Source organism: Peromyscus leucopus, chromosome 1 (assembly GCF_004664715.2).
Source record: "Peromyscus leucopus breed LL Stock chromosome 1, UCI_PerLeu_2.1, whole genome shotgun sequence".
Classification (NCBI taxonomy): domain Eukaryota; kingdom Metazoa; phylum Chordata; class Mammalia; order Rodentia; family Cricetidae; genus Peromyscus; species Peromyscus leucopus.
Window position 1 is genome coordinate 36,105,526 of NC_051063.1, and position 17,248 is coordinate 36,122,773.

The window sequence follows — 17,248 nt, forward strand, 5'->3', positions numbered from 1 at the left end:
GGTGAAGGGGTAGGTAACAAGGTCTTGGAAAGGTAAAGTGCACTCCAGTGGTGTTCTCTGGAGAACTCTGCTTGTTCTACCTCCAGCATCCAGGATCCAGAAACTGACTCAGTTTCCCAGTTTGAATCTGAAGTCTATTCTGAGTCAATTGAGTTTAAGCTTGTTTGCTCCAAGGCTGTGAGAAAGTTCTGATTAGCCCACAGAGTCTCCTTGAAGGGCTGTGGAAAGTCTTGATTAGCCCACAGAGCCTCTTTGAAGGGCTATGAGAAAGTCCTGATTAGCTCACAAGAAGGAGCACACTATCTAGTTAGATGTAGGCTGCTGATGCCAGCCACAGGTACATTGAGATAGAAAATGAAACTCCCTGCTCCTTGACGCAAGGCAGGATAGATAGTGGCTGAATGCCTGTGCTGTGCATTGTTCTACCTCTGTCCTTCAAAACTGTATATAAGCTGGCTGTGAAATAAACTCGGGGCTGTCCGGCATTGACCAGCAGACCTCTGGACTCTTTTCTGTCTTTTTCATTGTCTCTTCAATCCGCACGCCTCTACCCAGCTACCCTGCTGACTGTGAGCAGGTCCACAAGTGGCACCCAGTGAGGGGGCAGGAGAAGCTCATCAGCGGGGCCATGTTGAGCAGGGCCACATACTGAGTGCTTGTCACTCCCCAGCCCCTGGGAAGGTCTGAGACTGGGGCCTCCTGCGGCCCTAACCTGGCTCTCCCTGAGTGGGGAGGTGAGTTCCCAGAGAGCTGGGCCCCATGACGTTTATCATGAAGGGGTGTTGGATTTTGTCAAAGGCCTTTTCAGCATCTAATGAAATGATCATGTGCTGATTTTTTTTCTTTCAGTTTGTTTATATGGCGTATTACCTTGACAGTTTTTTCTACATTGAACCATCCTTGCATCTCTGAGATGAAGCCTAATTGATCTTGGTGGATAATGTTTTGATGTGTTCTTGGAATTGGTTTGCCAATATTTTGAGTATTTTTGCATCAATGTTCATGAGAGAGATTGGTCTGTAATTCTCTTTCTTTGTTGCATCTTTGTGTGCCTTGGTAATCAGAGTAACTGTAGCCTCATAAAATGAGTTTGGTAATGTTCCTTCTGTTTCTATTGTGTGGGACAATTTGAAGAGTATTGGAATTAGCTCTTCTTTGAAAATCTACTTAAATTCTGCATTGAAACCATCTGGTCCTGGGCCTTTTTTGGTTGGGATACTTTTAATGACTGTTTCTATTTCCTTAGGCATTATTGGTCTATTTAAAATGTTTATCTGGTCTTGATTTAACAACCCACAACTCCAGAGAACATAGCTAACAAGGAAGACTCAAAAAGGGATGCATGGGCTTCTCTGGGAAGGGGAAATACATGAGATCTCCATGAGTAAACTGGGGATGAGAGGTGGACAATGGAGGGTAAGGGATAGGGGATGAGAATATAGGGGAATGGGATGGTCGAGCTGGAACAGGGATGGAGTGGGAAAGCTGCTGTGGAATAATGCTTTTGTACATTGGTTTAATAAAACACTGATTGGCCAGTAGCCAGGAAGTATAGGCAGGATAAGCAGATAAGGAGAATTCTGGGAAGAGGAAAGCTGGGTCAGGAGACACCAGCCCGCCATCCAGGGAGTAGCATGTAATGGCACACAGGTAAAGCCACAGAAAATGTGATGACATATATATTAACAGAAATGGGCTGAGTTTAAGTGTAAGAGCTAGTCAGTAGTAGTAAGCTTGAGCTATTGGCTGAGCAGTTTTAATTAATATAATTTTCTGTGTGTTTACTTGGTTCTGAGCTGCTGCAGACTGGGTAGGACAGAGGAAAACTTCTGGCTACAGGAAACAATGAAAGAGATATCATGTTAGAGGGAGATATCATGGGGATAGAGAGAAACCCAGAAGTTGCCAGAAATCCCCAAGTATGACCCTAGCTTGGACTACTAGAAATAGTGGAGAGGGTACCTGAACTGAACTGGCTTGCCTCAGACTGGTGAATACTCTAACTGTCATGACAGAGCTTTTCTCCAATAATTGATGGAGGCAGATGCAGAGATCCACAGCCAAACATCAGGCAGATCTCTAGGAGTCCAGTCAAAGAGAGAGAAGAGGGATTTTATGAGCAAGTGCATCAGGATCATGATGGGAAACCTGTAGAGAAGACCAAACCAAACTAGTGGGAACTCATGAAAGTTGGATCAATGGCCGTGAAGCCTGCATGGGACTGGACTAGGCCTTCTGCATGGTGAGACAATTGTATAGCTTGATATGCTTAGGGGGCCCCCTGGCAGTAGGATCAGAATCCATCTGCAGCCCACTACCTATGATGGGAGACTTTGTGCAGCCTTGACGCAGGGAGAAGGGCTTAGACTTGCCTCTACTGGATGTGCCTACCCATGTGAGGCCTTGCCTTCTTGTGGGGAGGAGTGGGGGATGGCTTGGGAGGGGGAGGCTGGGAGGGCAGGAGGAGAGAAGAGGGGGATCTTTGATTGGTGTGTAAAACGAATGGAAAAAATATTCTTAATAAAAAAAAAACTGAAACCAATGGGAGGTCAAGGCTGCTTGTCACTAACCTGCTTGGGACAATCATATCAGTGGTTAAAAAAGGCCTCATTCCCCTTAAAAAACAAAGAAGAATAAAACGAGGTGTTTTTGGATCCAGGAATAAGATTTTCACTGCTCTCACCTTCAGTCCAGAAGCTTCGTTTTTTGGTGAATAATGATTAATGCTCATAACTGATCATACTGTTGAGTATAAATAAGCCTGAATTCTCAGCTGTGAATGAGTCATCTATAACAACCTCCTATCATCCAAGACTCAGGGAAAGTCATGGGAGAGGGGACAGAAAGAATGTGTGCTGGTTGGTTGTGGTGAACTGGACACAAACCTAGAGACAGCTGGGAAAAAGAAATCTTAATCAAGAATACACTCTGATAAGATTGGCCTCTAGGCAAGTTAAGTCTGTGGAATAGTGTCTTCATTCTACTGGGCTGGTCTACCCATGATAACTGGTCCTGGGTAGTGTAAGAAAGCAGATTGAGAAAGCCCGAAGGAGAAAGGCAGCAGGCAGCACTCCTCCATGGAGTTCACGCCTTCATGTTCCTGTCTTTAGTTCCTGCTCTGACATCCCATCATGAAGGACTGTGATCAGAATGTATAAGCTGAAATAAATGCTTTTCCCAGCAAGTTGCTTATGGTCATAGTGTTTCATCCCAGCAATAGAAAGCAAACTAAGACAGAAGATAAAAATAGATAGATAGGAAAGAAAGCTGTGAAATCTTTACTTCTGGAAAGGACATGATTGCTCTGTACATCAACTTATAGCAGATATAGTTACCTTCACAAGGCCTGTACTTGATCAAGACAGTTAAAATGTTTAAAGAACACACCCTCATCAGAGAACATATTAGCAACTTTTGATAGCTGCTGTGGAAGGGAGAGTAATTTTGCTTTTATGATACAACATTGAGTAGGTTGCCCAAGCCCCAGTAGATGGTCACATGTGTGTATGAATATGGACAGTACTGATTGGACTCAGGAGATTATTCAAGACAAAACAATTAAATTAAAAGAAAATATGGACCTGGAAAGAAGATACAGTGAGACACTAAGGAGATTTGGATAAAGGGAGTAGTGAATACAAGTCATCAATATGTATTGTATAAATGTATGAAGCTTCCAAAGAGTAAAATAATAATAACAGGAGTAGGTTGTTTTCATGTTTCCCCCCCCAACCCCTTGCTCTCATAAATCACTGTTGTCAGTTTTCACATTCTATCTGCTACTTACATATGCAAATGTGTGGTCACTACCCACAAAGATAATCTTCCTGGCCATTTGTACAGAGAATGCTCTGCTGTTGTCCTGGAAACTCCCACCCCAGCTGATTCAACAAGATATATCCACTCTCTGGCCTTTACGATGCCTCCTGTATCCTGAATGGAAGGGTTTAAATCGACAACTTTCAATTTAGTCTTGGGGGAGGAAAATTTCCAAGAAGCATAATTAGCACAGATAATTTGGGCTTGAGGTAGAATGAATATTACTTTTCTTTATTTTAAAGATTTTGTTTTAATTTGTAATTGTATATTTGTGTGTGTGTGTGTGTGTGTGTGTTTGCAAGTGCTGAAGAAGACAGAAGAGGATATAAAATGTCATAGAGCTTGAGGAATATGTGCCCAGTGTGGGTACTGAGGAATAAACTTGTGACCTCTGTAAGAGCAGTCTATTTGAACTACTAAGCCATATCTCCAGCCCAGAAATACATACATTTAAAGTATTACAATTGGGCCAAAATTGGACTATGGTAAAGTAATATTAATAAATTACAAATAACAAGGAACTCATTTATTTAGTCTTTTTTAAATTCTTTCTGAAGCAGATAATTTAAATGGTGTCTTTCCTATTTTTTTTCAGGCCAGCTACAGTTCTTTTGAAAATCACATAAGTATTCATAAAGGACAACAACTGCCACACTTGTGAGTGGGCTGCAAAATTGATTAGAAGCTTTGAGTATCTGAAATTATGGCTTTGTTTCTGTTCTTAATGAAAACTAATGAGGCTTATTTTGTATTTAAATTGCCTTTTTTTTGAGACAGGATTTCTTTGTGTAGCCTTGGCTGTCCTGGATTTAGCCTTGTAGACCAGGATGGCTGCAAAATCACAGAGATCCACTTGCCTCTGTCTCCCAAGTGATGGGATTAAAGGTTTACACCACCTGGCCTAAATTACCTATTTTTATAAGTTTTATGTTTACTTAAAAAAGAAGGATCATTAATGAAAGAGGGGTGGTGCAAGTATATTTATCACAAGTTACTCAAGTAGACAAGTTCGAGTTCAGGCTTCCTTTTCTCACATAGTAGGTACAGGCACCTTCTGGGTTGGAAATCACTCCAGTAAGAGAACTAGATATAGATCATAATATCTACATTTTTTTTTTTTTTTTTTTTTTTTTAGTTTTGGTTTTGGGTTTTTTTTTTTTTTTTTTTTTTTTTTTTTTTTTTTGAGACAGGGTTTCTCTGTGTAGCTTTGCGCCTTTTCTAGAACTCACTCCATAGCCCAGGCAGGCCTCGAACTCACAGAGATCTGCCTGACTCTGCCTCCCAAGTGCTGGGATTAAAGACATGCACCACCACCGCCCGGCAATATCTACATTCTTCATGAGAAGAATGAAGCAAGAAACAACAGACTTCATAAAATTTCAGATCCATCCACATCAGACCCAATGTCTCCAGACTGGCTTTGTACTGCTATTTTATCGGTGGAGAACAAACATACTCTGTTTCAATTGTGGAATGCTACTCTATTGATTGATGTTGTAATGAACTATTTCACCAGTGAATAGACCTGAGACTATCATATCAACAAGTCAAAAGAAAGTGTCTTGTACTTTGAAATTATGGATCTACCTTATACTCATGACTGATAAAGATTTGATTTCAATAATTTAGTAACCATAAGATTCTCAATCAATACCATATTCTGGTGTGTAAGCTGACAGTCTCTCTGGCAGAATTATTCCTTAAAATACCCTTGGGCACTGTTGACTTAAATATTTGCTGAGTGAACTATGGTGGTATTGTGTTCCCCAAAATATTGTGTACTCTAATAAATTTATCTGGGGTCAGAGAACAGACAGCCACTAGATACAAAGGCTAGAAAATGGTGGCACTCACACCTTTAATTCTAGCATTCCAGAGATAGAAATCCCTCTGGATCTCTGTGAGTTCAAGGCCACATTGGAAATAGCCAAGCTTGGTGACACACGCCTTTAATCCCAGAAAGCCAGCCTTTAATCCCAGAGAGTGGTGGTAGAAAGCAGAAAGATATATAAGGCGTGAGGACAAGAAACTAGAGGCATTTGGCTGTTAAGCATTTGGCCTGGTTAAGCTTCAGGCTTTTGAGCAGTAATTCAGCTGAGACCCATTCTGGATGAGGACACAGAAGCTTCCAGTCGGAGGAAACAAGACCAGCTGAGGAATTGGTGAGGTGAGATAGCTGTGGCTTGTTCTGTCTCTCTGATCTACCAGCATTGACCCCGATAACTGGCCTCGGGTTTGATTTTATTAATAAGAACTTTGAAGATTCATGCTACAGTGAACCTTTTCCCATGTGTTGCTGAATGACTAGTAGTTGTGCTTTGTTTGTTTCTTTGTTTTCTGAACACAGAAAGTTAATAGAGCATTCACTAGTATGGAAGTGGGAAGGCAATTCTTCAGTATGAACATGACAAAGAAGGGTAATTATTTAGGAGGTCTGAAGCAGTGGAGAGCAACGTGAGACTATTGAGTAGCTATGCAAATGCACAATGAGAGATACTGTATAATCTAGACATGGCAGAGGTAGCCCTTGTTACAAAATCACCCACTGGTGATTTAATCTGGACTGAGTAGAAGAATGGAGATCAGCACCTACTGTTCACCCATTTTTGTTGCTTTTTTAAATGAATTCCATAAGTAAGTAGATACATGAGATCATGATCCTGTAAAGGCCCAGCCTGATGTGAAATTCAACTTTGCAAGATGATAAGAAGGCCAAGCCAGTGCAGCCTCTGTAGATGATCACAGAGTACAGTGATCACTGGCCGGAGCAAGTCATCCCCAGCACCTGTTTGCTACAGTCCTCAAGGCCTCTTTCACCCACTTTTGGTTGGGTCATCCTTCATTTGTGTTGATAGGTTGCACTCTCACAGCTTGGTCTCTTCATAGGGTTCTCAATCTAAGATTAAGCACTCTGAAGTCACTAGGATAATTTTAAATTCAAATAAGACTTTAGATAAAAAATAGGACAGGCTGGTATAGCCATCAGGAGAAATAAAGACTGACAGTCTAATTTCTTAAATACAGTAAGCAAATGGATTGTCAGCCCATTAACTGGTAGGCTATCTTAGATGGAATATAATAGACTGATGGAGAAACTTAATATTCAATATATTCTTGTAAGATTTTAGCTTCAGAAAGCAGGAAAACATTCTTCTGGGAAAGAATATTCAGCTTCTTTTTGCTTCTAACTATGGCCCCAGACTTTAAAGTAGTTGGAAATGAATTGACTTAGCTATTACCGCTTAAGGCCTTAAAATCACCCCTTCTGTTTATCAAAGTGCTCATGCGTCTTCTGTATATCACCTCTCATGCAGTTTATATGAAAGTGACAAAAGTGACAGGAATCTACACAGAGCCCGTGTCTTTTCCCATTTGGACGTATCTCAGTTTCCAATCTCTCGAGCATATTTGTGGGTAACAGGACCAGATTTTATTGAGAAAAATAAAAGACCACAGCCTATGTCTGGTGTGTATTTTTGAGGCAAAGATTGGGATCTTATAATCAATTTTATAGGCCACATTTATCCAGCACATAGAGCAAGAGTAAGTTTATTCTGAAGACAAACCATGACATTTTCTGCATTTGGAAAAAAGTGATACATTTAGGAAAGCCAGGGCTTCTGTGCTGTGAATTAAGTAATTTGGGGATGAGATGTAGAACCATCTATCTGAGTTAATCATACATCATCTGTTTTCTAATTTAGAAAACATACATTCAAATATATGCTACTACCCTTCAACTCAGGCAGGCTGTATATGATGATGGGAGTAGTAACCAGAGCTGCGATTTATTGGTTCTTTTATTATCAGAAGCGAAGACAGTTTTTTACATATGCTAACTGATATTTTAATTTTGAATAATCATCAGTATTTAATAAGAATTAGCAAAGATTAAATAATTTCTATATGACAAAACATGTTTATATCATTTACTCTGGAAGTAGTAATTTATTTATTTACTTATTATGTTTATATTTTGAGTGTTTACCTGCATCTACATGTGTGCACCACATGTGTGTCTGGTACCTGCAGCAGCTAGAAGGAGACAGCAGATCACCTGAAACTGGAGTTTCATAGTGTTGTCATCTACCATGTGGTTGCTAGGAACCAAACCCAGGTCCTCTGCAAAAGCAGCAATTGCTCTTAAACACTGAGCAAGCTCTTCAAACCTTGGCACTTATTAAAACACACACACACACACACACACACACACACACACACACACACACAATCATTTCGAAGACATAGGTTATTTAAGAAGAATTGATTCATGAGTGTCAATTTGACTGAACTAATAGATATTCACATAGCTGATCTATTATTTCTGGGCTGACATCCTATTGTTTCTGTCTGTGAGGATGTTTCTGGAAAATATTGGCATTTGAATTATTACACTAAGTAAAATCTATAGTTGCCAATGTGGATAGGCAGTCTCCAATTCATTTAGGGACTATGTAGAACAAAGCATTAATTTGCTGCACCTGAATTGTGGTTTGCTTCTGCTTTCAAGCTAAGGACAGATGATAGTGATCTGACATGTTAAGAAACTATTATTTTTACCCATGAAACTTGATTGCAAAGAAAGCCTCTTTTGTCCATGAGTAAGGGGTAATAATTAACTCCTACTCATTTTACTTCAATGCTACTTAGCATACAATAGTTTCCCATCAAATGTCTTCATGAAATAACTATATTGACTATTTACTTAAGGACTTTTTGTGTTTTAGAATTGTGTGGCAGATTATCACAAATGTAATAGTTCAAATATCTATTAATCATGTTGCAGTTTCTTCTCATTAGCAGTCAAAATACAGGTTAAATGTGTCCTCAACAAAAGGAATGTCAAGGCTAAGATCAAGATGATGGTTAGAGATTCAGGTTTTCACTCCACTGAATATCCTTTTCTGTACTCAACCTTGTTGGCAACATTCCTTGCACCATAGTTGTTTAACCAAGATACAATTTTTCTTACTGGAACAGCTCTGGACTCTCCAGTGTTCTTAACGTTTATGTCATGACCCCTTTGGGGTCACATATCAGATATTTACATTATGTTTCATAATAGTAGCAAAATTGCAGTTATGGAACAACAAAATAACTTTATAGTTGGGGGTCACCACAACATGAAGAATTGTGTTAAAGGGTCACAGCATTAGGAAGGTTGAGAACCACTCCCTGTGGCTGTCACATAAGGCTATTTGCATTCTCTTAATCATCAGCAGTGTATCTGTCTGCCAACTGATTTCCCATTCAGTCAACTACAAATACATCTTACCTAATGTTACATACTCATTGGGAAACTAAACCATCATCATCATCCACCAAATATAATATAAGCTAATCAAAGGATTGACTGTCTTAATACATTTAGTAATTTTTATGTAGAAGGGGACCTTCAAACTCAAGACCTGTTGCCTCTAAGGCAAACGCTTTAATTCTTGATGCAACTTCCAAGACACTCAGTAAATTCTGGAGGTTTTTGTTACTTGTATTTTTCCTTTTGATCACTTATTGTGTGCAAATTACTACTGACAATTATAGGAGAAACAGTTAAATTAGATACTGATCCTACCTAAGATAATAACAAATAGCAGTGTTTCATTATGACCCTGAAAGGTGTTAAATTTCATGTGGGCATCTGAAAAACTTCATAAAGAAAAGAGACAGTGCTTGGCTTGAGTTTGTATGGATAAATGGCAACACATGCACATGCAGAAGTCATAGTTGTAAGGATGGATAGAAAATTATACCTAATGCAGAAAAACTGTAATCAAAGCGATTCATTTTTTTACTCAACAGTACTTTTGCCTCATGATGTTTTAGTGTTTTAGATCATTAAATAAGGAATTAATCATGCTCTTTTTTCATATTAAGCAAATACATTTTATGGTCTATATTCAATGAGTCTCTTTCTTTTTTGATTGTACAATTAACTACTATCTCTTCAAAATTTTTGTTCCTGGGTTCTACACATGCCAAAATGTGTTTTGGTCAAATCCACCCTCGCCAATTCTGTCTCTTCCAATACCACCCCTGTTCTTATCCACAACTACATTTTACTGCTTGGCACAGCTTTTTCATCTTCCAGAGTAAGCTGATGGCTGGCTCTTTGGGGAATCCAGTCTCATTTCACCCAATCTGGTATATCTACTCAAGCATCTCTAGGCTCGTTGAAAGGAGATGTTTAGATGTAATATTCTAAGTTATGAGTCTTTCAAAGTGAGGAACCTTGTTTCAAAACTGTGGTTATTAAAAGACCTGATTAAAAATAAGACATGAAAAGCAAATCAATTAGAATTTAAGGGGATCACAGTTTTAAATATTGTGATAATGATTCAATTGTTCCAGCTTAAACATACTACCAATTTTTATTTGTTGCAGGTAAGATTTATCTTCTTCATGTGATAACCATACTCTTTTGATCTTGAAGATGTTACTATTATGTAATATCCATTGCCTATGTCTTTTTTTGTTTGTTTGTTTGTTTGTTTTCCGAGACAGGGTTTCGCTGTGTAGCTTTGCGCCTCTCCTGGAACTCACTTGGTAGCCCAGGCTGGCCTCGAGCTCACAGAGATCTGCCTGGCTCTGCCTCCCAAGTGCTGGGATTAAAGGCGTTCGCCACTACCGCCCGGCTGCCTATGTCTTTAAACTGTATTATCCACCCTGCTTTTTTGTCTCTAGATTGAAAAACTGCTTTTGTTCTCCTGTGCCTTGCCTTCCATCTACTTCCTGAAATGCTTTTCCCATTCCCCTCTACCCTTCCCATTGTTCATGTCTCAGCTAAATGTACCTCCTCATAGAAGTCTATCATGATTATCACCTTTCCATCCACTTTCCAGGCACACAGTTTTATTGAAGTATTTCTGTGAATTATCAGTTCATTGTTTACTATATGATTCTTCCTGACTAGAATACAAATTATGTCACAATAGTAATATTATCTATTTTGTTTACCTTTGTTTCTTTTTGATATTATAATATAATTACAATATTCTTTAAACCCTCTCATATATGCCTCCCCATTCTCCTTAAAATTCATGGCTTCTTTATTCATTAAGTATTATTGCATATATACATATATCATATATTTATGTGTGTATACATATATATTCTTAAATATAATCTTCTGGGTCCAACCCACATAATGTTCCTTGTATGTTTAAGGACTGACCATTTAGCACTGGACCACCTATTGGTATTCCTTACCTGGGGAAGACCACCTCTGCTGCTCACAGCTTTCCTCAGTTGTCTATAGATAGTTCTTTTTGTATGGTTGTCCTTGAACTACGCATGACATATTGTAAGTCCTTGATATTTGTGTTATTTTAATAACTGAAAACAGCTTCAAAAGACAGAACAGTTTGCCTACTTTACCAACCCATCTGTTTGGGGCAGGAAAATAATGAAAGACAGAGATGGAAACTTAGATTAATGACAAACCATCCTCAAACACAAATGCTAAATCCAGACCTTGGTTATATGTCTGTAAAACTTTTCAAGAAAACAATGGCCATACCTGAGAAATGCAATGAACTCCTACAAAGAAGTAACAATTGATTTACTTTAAAAAATATCACATTTCTCAAAAGAAGAAAGTCTTTCTTCCATCTCCTCCTTGTGTCCCTCACTACAGGAAGAATGTTAATTGCCTGGCATTAATTTGGCTGTTGAAACCTCAAATGCATAAACAAAGTCTGGCATTTAAACAATAGTGACATTTACACTGCACACTCAGATTCTTCTTTCAAGAATAAGACATGTATTTGTGAACTGTAGAGAATAAGAGGTTCACTCTCCGTTTGGCATTAAATTAAAACAAAAATTAAGAGTGATATGATAAAATTTGTAGGCATCAGAACATATCCTCTATAGCTTCTGTATTGTCAATGCATGATTTTTGGCATTGAAATTTTTTGATTTTTTTTTTGTTGTTGTTCAGAAGATTAAATTTCTTAGTCTTAAAGGGATGATAGGAACAAAATATTCTGTTTGTTTTGTTTCTTATAAAGCTGACACCAATCTTTTGTTTAATCAACATCAACCATGGTTATATATTTAAACATAGCCTTTGATTCATTAAACATGGCACAGATACAGATACAAATAATATTTTTTTTCAAATTAAACAGTAGGTTGGGAAAATGCCAACTTAACCTCTCTTTCCTGGAGAATTGAAATCAATCAAGATTTTTTAAAAAAAGAAGTTATGTTTGTTACTTAAAACCTAACTCAACTATCCTAGTGAATAAATAAAAAAGTTCATGTTACCATTGCCTGCATTTCACTAGGAAGATAATGACAAAGGACTTGATTGTGCCTGAAGGTATGAGCTAACTGTGGTTGGATAAAAAGCAGCCTGAATTTTAGTCTTGATTCTACCCCTATAACCTTATGTGGACTGGTACATGCCATGCAAAACAATCAGAAAGTCTTATGGATGCTAAACAAGTATATGCCAACAATATTCATCCATTGAAAAAATACTTTTTAGAGCATGCCTGACTGCTATTGTTTTGAGAGAAATGAAAGGATATACATGGAAAACATTATCACTTGCATTTTTCAGTTGGATAAATGTATATATTGCTGTGCTGAAGGATACCGCTAGCCATCAAAGCAAGTGACAATCATGCTCTGAACTTCTGCTAGCTTTTATTAAGAATTACAGAAGAGATAAGAAACATAGTCTAGGAGGATATTTAGGAGACATTCCTAGAAGGAAATCTTTGAAAAAGTCCCTCGGCTGTGACACATCCCATACTCTGACTCGGCTACAATCTCTTCCATTTAGCTACTGACAGATGGCCAACCTCCTCATTTTCTCAAGTTTTGGATAAGGTAATGCCTACAGAGCATTTTAACATTTGTGGGCATTGCTGATATTTCTGCATTTTCCAGTGTGAAGAGAAGCATGTAAGACTCACAGAAATTAAACATATGACACTTGTCTTAGTTAGGGTTTCTATTGCTGTGAAGAGACACTAGGCACATGACAGCTCTTATAAAGGAAAACATTTAACTGGGCTGCCTACAATTTAGTGGTATAGTCCATTATCATAATGGCAGGAAGCATGGCAGCACACAGGAAGACATGCATTTGGAGAGGTAGCTGAGAGTTCAACATCCAGATCAACAGGCATCGAGAAGAGAGAATGCCACTGGCTTTGGCTTAGGCTTCTGAAAACACAAAGCCCACTCCAAGTGACACACTTCCTCCAAGAAGGCTACATCTACTCCTACAAGGCCACACCTCCCAATAGTGCCACTCTCCTTGAGCCTCTGGGGGCCATTTTTATTCAAAACATCATGCTTATATTAGACAGAATTCTAAACCTTCTCTTAGGGTGTATGTCTAATGTCTACTGAGGTAAAATCAGACAATAATAAAATATTATCCCAAATTGCTGTGTGCTATTTTGATTGCATTCTGCCAATAAAGTTTGTTTTGAATCAGAGGGCAGAGTTAACCAGTAGCTGACCAAAATTAGCCATAGAGGTTTTAGAGGACTGAGGAAGTAGTAAGCCAGGGCTTAGAGAGGATCTCAGTCTTTTCAGATGGAGGAACAAAGGAGATAGGAAGTCACTGGTGGCTGACGGCTGCTCTACTGCTTCTCTGATCTTTCAGGTTCATACTCTGATATCTGACTCCCAATTTTTTATTGATAAAGAATAATTAGATAAACACATCACAAAAAGAACACATTCAGGAGTCACTATGCACTCTACTTTTTGGTGTCATACACCTAAGTTAATAAGGATTCTCTACAGTTGGTAGAAGATGGAATTCAATGATAATGCTTGAGTAGTTTTATTGTGCAGTGTTGTCACTCATGAAGATGAACAGTTGCACATCTGCATGTTAGCTCTTTTGAAGAAAGGAAGGCATCACTAGAAAACATTTTAGATTATAGAAGAAAGTATAAATTAATAAACTAGGAATCCCATTGCCTGAAGCATCTCCAGGGGTTGCAGTTTTCCTATGTCCCTGCTTTCTTACCTCTGTCTTTACTGATGATCATACCTTTAGCATCACTCTATATGTCCTTCTAAGTCCTATTTCCATATTCATGGGGATGTTATGTATTTATGAGTCCTATGAGCTTTCAGCAACTACTGAATGAACATTTTGCTGTTAAGCATACAGCAATTTCATATAGGATAGCTACCTCCACATTGTCTTTTCTTCCCAACAAAATGCTACATTTATTTAAAACTTAATGGATGTTAATTTATTCAGAACACAAAATCAGGGGTTCAAACCAGGATTATCTAAATCAACATGCTTCAAAAACCTGGCTAACCCCTTGTTTATAGTAGCTTTCTTTGACACTAGCTGTGGACACACATCAAAATATGTGATAAATATAAGTTAACCATAAAGCTACTTATTTGTCTTTTGTTGAGGCTACTAAATAATGGAGCAATATTTTCTAATATCAAAACTCATTATACAACATCAAAGGACATTGTATATATTTTTATATTAAAAAATTAAGGAACATTTATAATACTTTATTCTTTCTACCAGGTGGGAGCCTTGATCTTATTCATAATGTCTGAATATTAAAATTAATATGAACCTCTCAAATATACTTTGCCTAAGTGAAAGTATTTTTTATTGCTATAGAGGCCCACAGAAATCCACAAAGATACCCCCACAATAGACTACTAGCAATGGTCGAGAGACAGCCCAAACTGACCTACTCTGGTGATAGGATGGCCAAACACCCTAATTGTCATGCTAGAAACCCCATCCAATGACTGAGGGAACCAGATGCAGAGATCCACAGCCAGGCCCCAGGTGGAGCTCCAGGAGTTCAATTGGTGAGAAAGAGGAGGGTTTGTATGAGCAAGAATTGTTGAGACCAAGGTTGAAAAATCACAGCGACAAATAGCCAAACGAATGGAAATACATGAACTATGAACCAATAGCTGAGGAACCCCCAACTGGATCAGGCCCTCTGGATAAGTGAGACAGTTGATTAGCTTGATCTGTTTGGGAGGCATCCAGGCAGTGGAACCGGGTCCTGTCCACAGTGCATGAGCTGGCTGTTTGGAACCTGGGGCTTATACAGGGACACTTGGCTCAGCCTGGGAGGAGGGTACTGGACCTGCCTGGACTGAATCTACCAGGTTGAACTCAATCCTCAGGGGAGTCTGCCCTGGAGGAGATGCGAATGGGTGGTGGGATGGGGGAAGGTGGGGGGGGGAGGGAGGAGAGCAAGGGAATCCGTGGCTGATATTTAAAATTAAATTACATTGTAAAATTAAAAAAAAAGAAAAAAGAAAAAAAGGTAGAATTTAAAAAAAATAGAAAGTACTTTTTATTCGGGGACATTTTGTTCAATTAAATATTAACCCATATACATACTCTTCAGATATTTCAAGGTATAAATATTTATGATGTCACATGTAAAGTAGAGTATATTAGGCTATGCATGTCCTGACAGCTTTAAAACTCTTTCTTCACTGGGAATGTGTACTTTGAGTATGTATAATCCTGTTAATGCTTCTCTTCTAGAGCCTGGTTAACTGTTAATACAAGGAACTTTTAGCAGTAGGAACTGTGCATAAACTACTGGTAAATAAACATGTTCTTACAATTATGAAGTTGGTGGTGCATGGAGAGAGACCTTAATCAGATCAAGTCATGAAACAAATTCAAACGGATATTCTCAAAGATAAAGGCAGAGAGGGTGCAAGACTGCAAGGTCAGAGGAGAGAGAGAGGAGCGGGGGACACTGAGTGATTGTCAGTAAGCTCTAACTCTTTAGTACTGTCTACTAGTTAACATTAGTGCATCTATAGCAGTAGTCCATTTGGCATTAATTTTCATAGATTCTCCTCAGCCTGATGTCCTCTTTTGGTCAAAAGAATTTCAGAGAAATGATTTATCCAGAATAAATTATGATACATGAGTAAAAAAGAAGAATGTTAAAGAAATGGAAAGGCTTTGCAATGTGGTGAAAACCCCCGTGACAGTTGAGCATTTTTAGCAAGAGTTCAGAGATCCATCTGATGAGCACATGTCTGGCATAGGGACTATCAATTTTTAAACACATTGCTCCACAGTTCCACACCATGCTACTATCCAGGGCGAGTGCATTTCTAGGGAATTAATTGCTATTGTGCCACCATGAAACCATTGAAACCTAGATAAGATTAAGTAACTAAGATTTCCAAAGAAAGAATGATCATTTGGAGATCATTTACAGTGTTTTAATTATACCCTTCCCTCACTAAACACTAGGCTTTAATTTCAGTCTATGGAAATATTTTTTATAATTAATAACCTTTAATGTAAAAAAACACATATATGCACATATATAATATCCTTGAATGGACTGTGGTTATCATAGACAAGGTACCATTTTGTTATGACTGATATCAAAATATCAAAAGCTTCCAGAGTATAATGCTCTTGACTACTCCTCTTAGCATTTTTCTTCTCATTGAGCAGAAGAGGCTATATTTTAGGGGTGTGAGCCAACCCACACATCTGTCATTCTCCTTATTTCAAGTAACTCTTTGCTCTCTTACCGAATTCATAGAGAACCTAAGACTCAAGGTTCATCTTTTTTGTTATATCTCTATCACTAAAGAATTCCATGTTATTCTTCAAGTTACTTAATATTTATTTGATTGCTTTTCTTCCTTGTAAGTCCCATAGATTTAGAATCCTTCCTTCCTCCTTCTTTTATTTCTTTCATTTTTTAAACACATTATATTTACTTTTACAATTAGTTCTAATTTTCATTACACAGCAAAATGGTAAGGCCAACAATCATACTTGCTTCTTCACTTTGACAGTCTTTAAATTGTTTAATTCATCTAATAGTAGTTTCAGAATTTATTAATATTAATTTTAACTGGACATAGGAAAATTTTGTGGAATCTTAAACTTGAATTTGGTATTTGAAAACATGTGAAAAATGTTCATGTTGTAGTTTTCATTTTGCACTTTTGACACAATAATGGTAAACATGAATCTAATTTTATAAATTTACAATTGTATTTTCAAGAGTAGATGATTTTAATCCTAAATGATAATCACCAAAGTCTAAAAATGATAAATATTAGTGATTTAATGTGTGCATTTTGTTTATGCATTATGTGTTTCACATGCATATATGAAAGAAAATAAAACATAAATCTAGAAAGCTCACTGATATTTATTTATTTATTAGCATATTGTATGGCAATGAAGTAATAAAAACTAAACTGCATGCTTGTCTGTTGGACTTTTGATTCCAACCTTTTAACTTCTAAACTATTGCTTCTGAAATAATATGGTGCAATAAGCATTTCTAAACATCACTGTTTAATTTACTCTCTAAAGTTGGAGGAATTTCATATTCTCATGAGAACATACATTAAACTTGAGATTTAATTATTTCATGATTGTCATTTGACTAAAAGAATAAAAAAT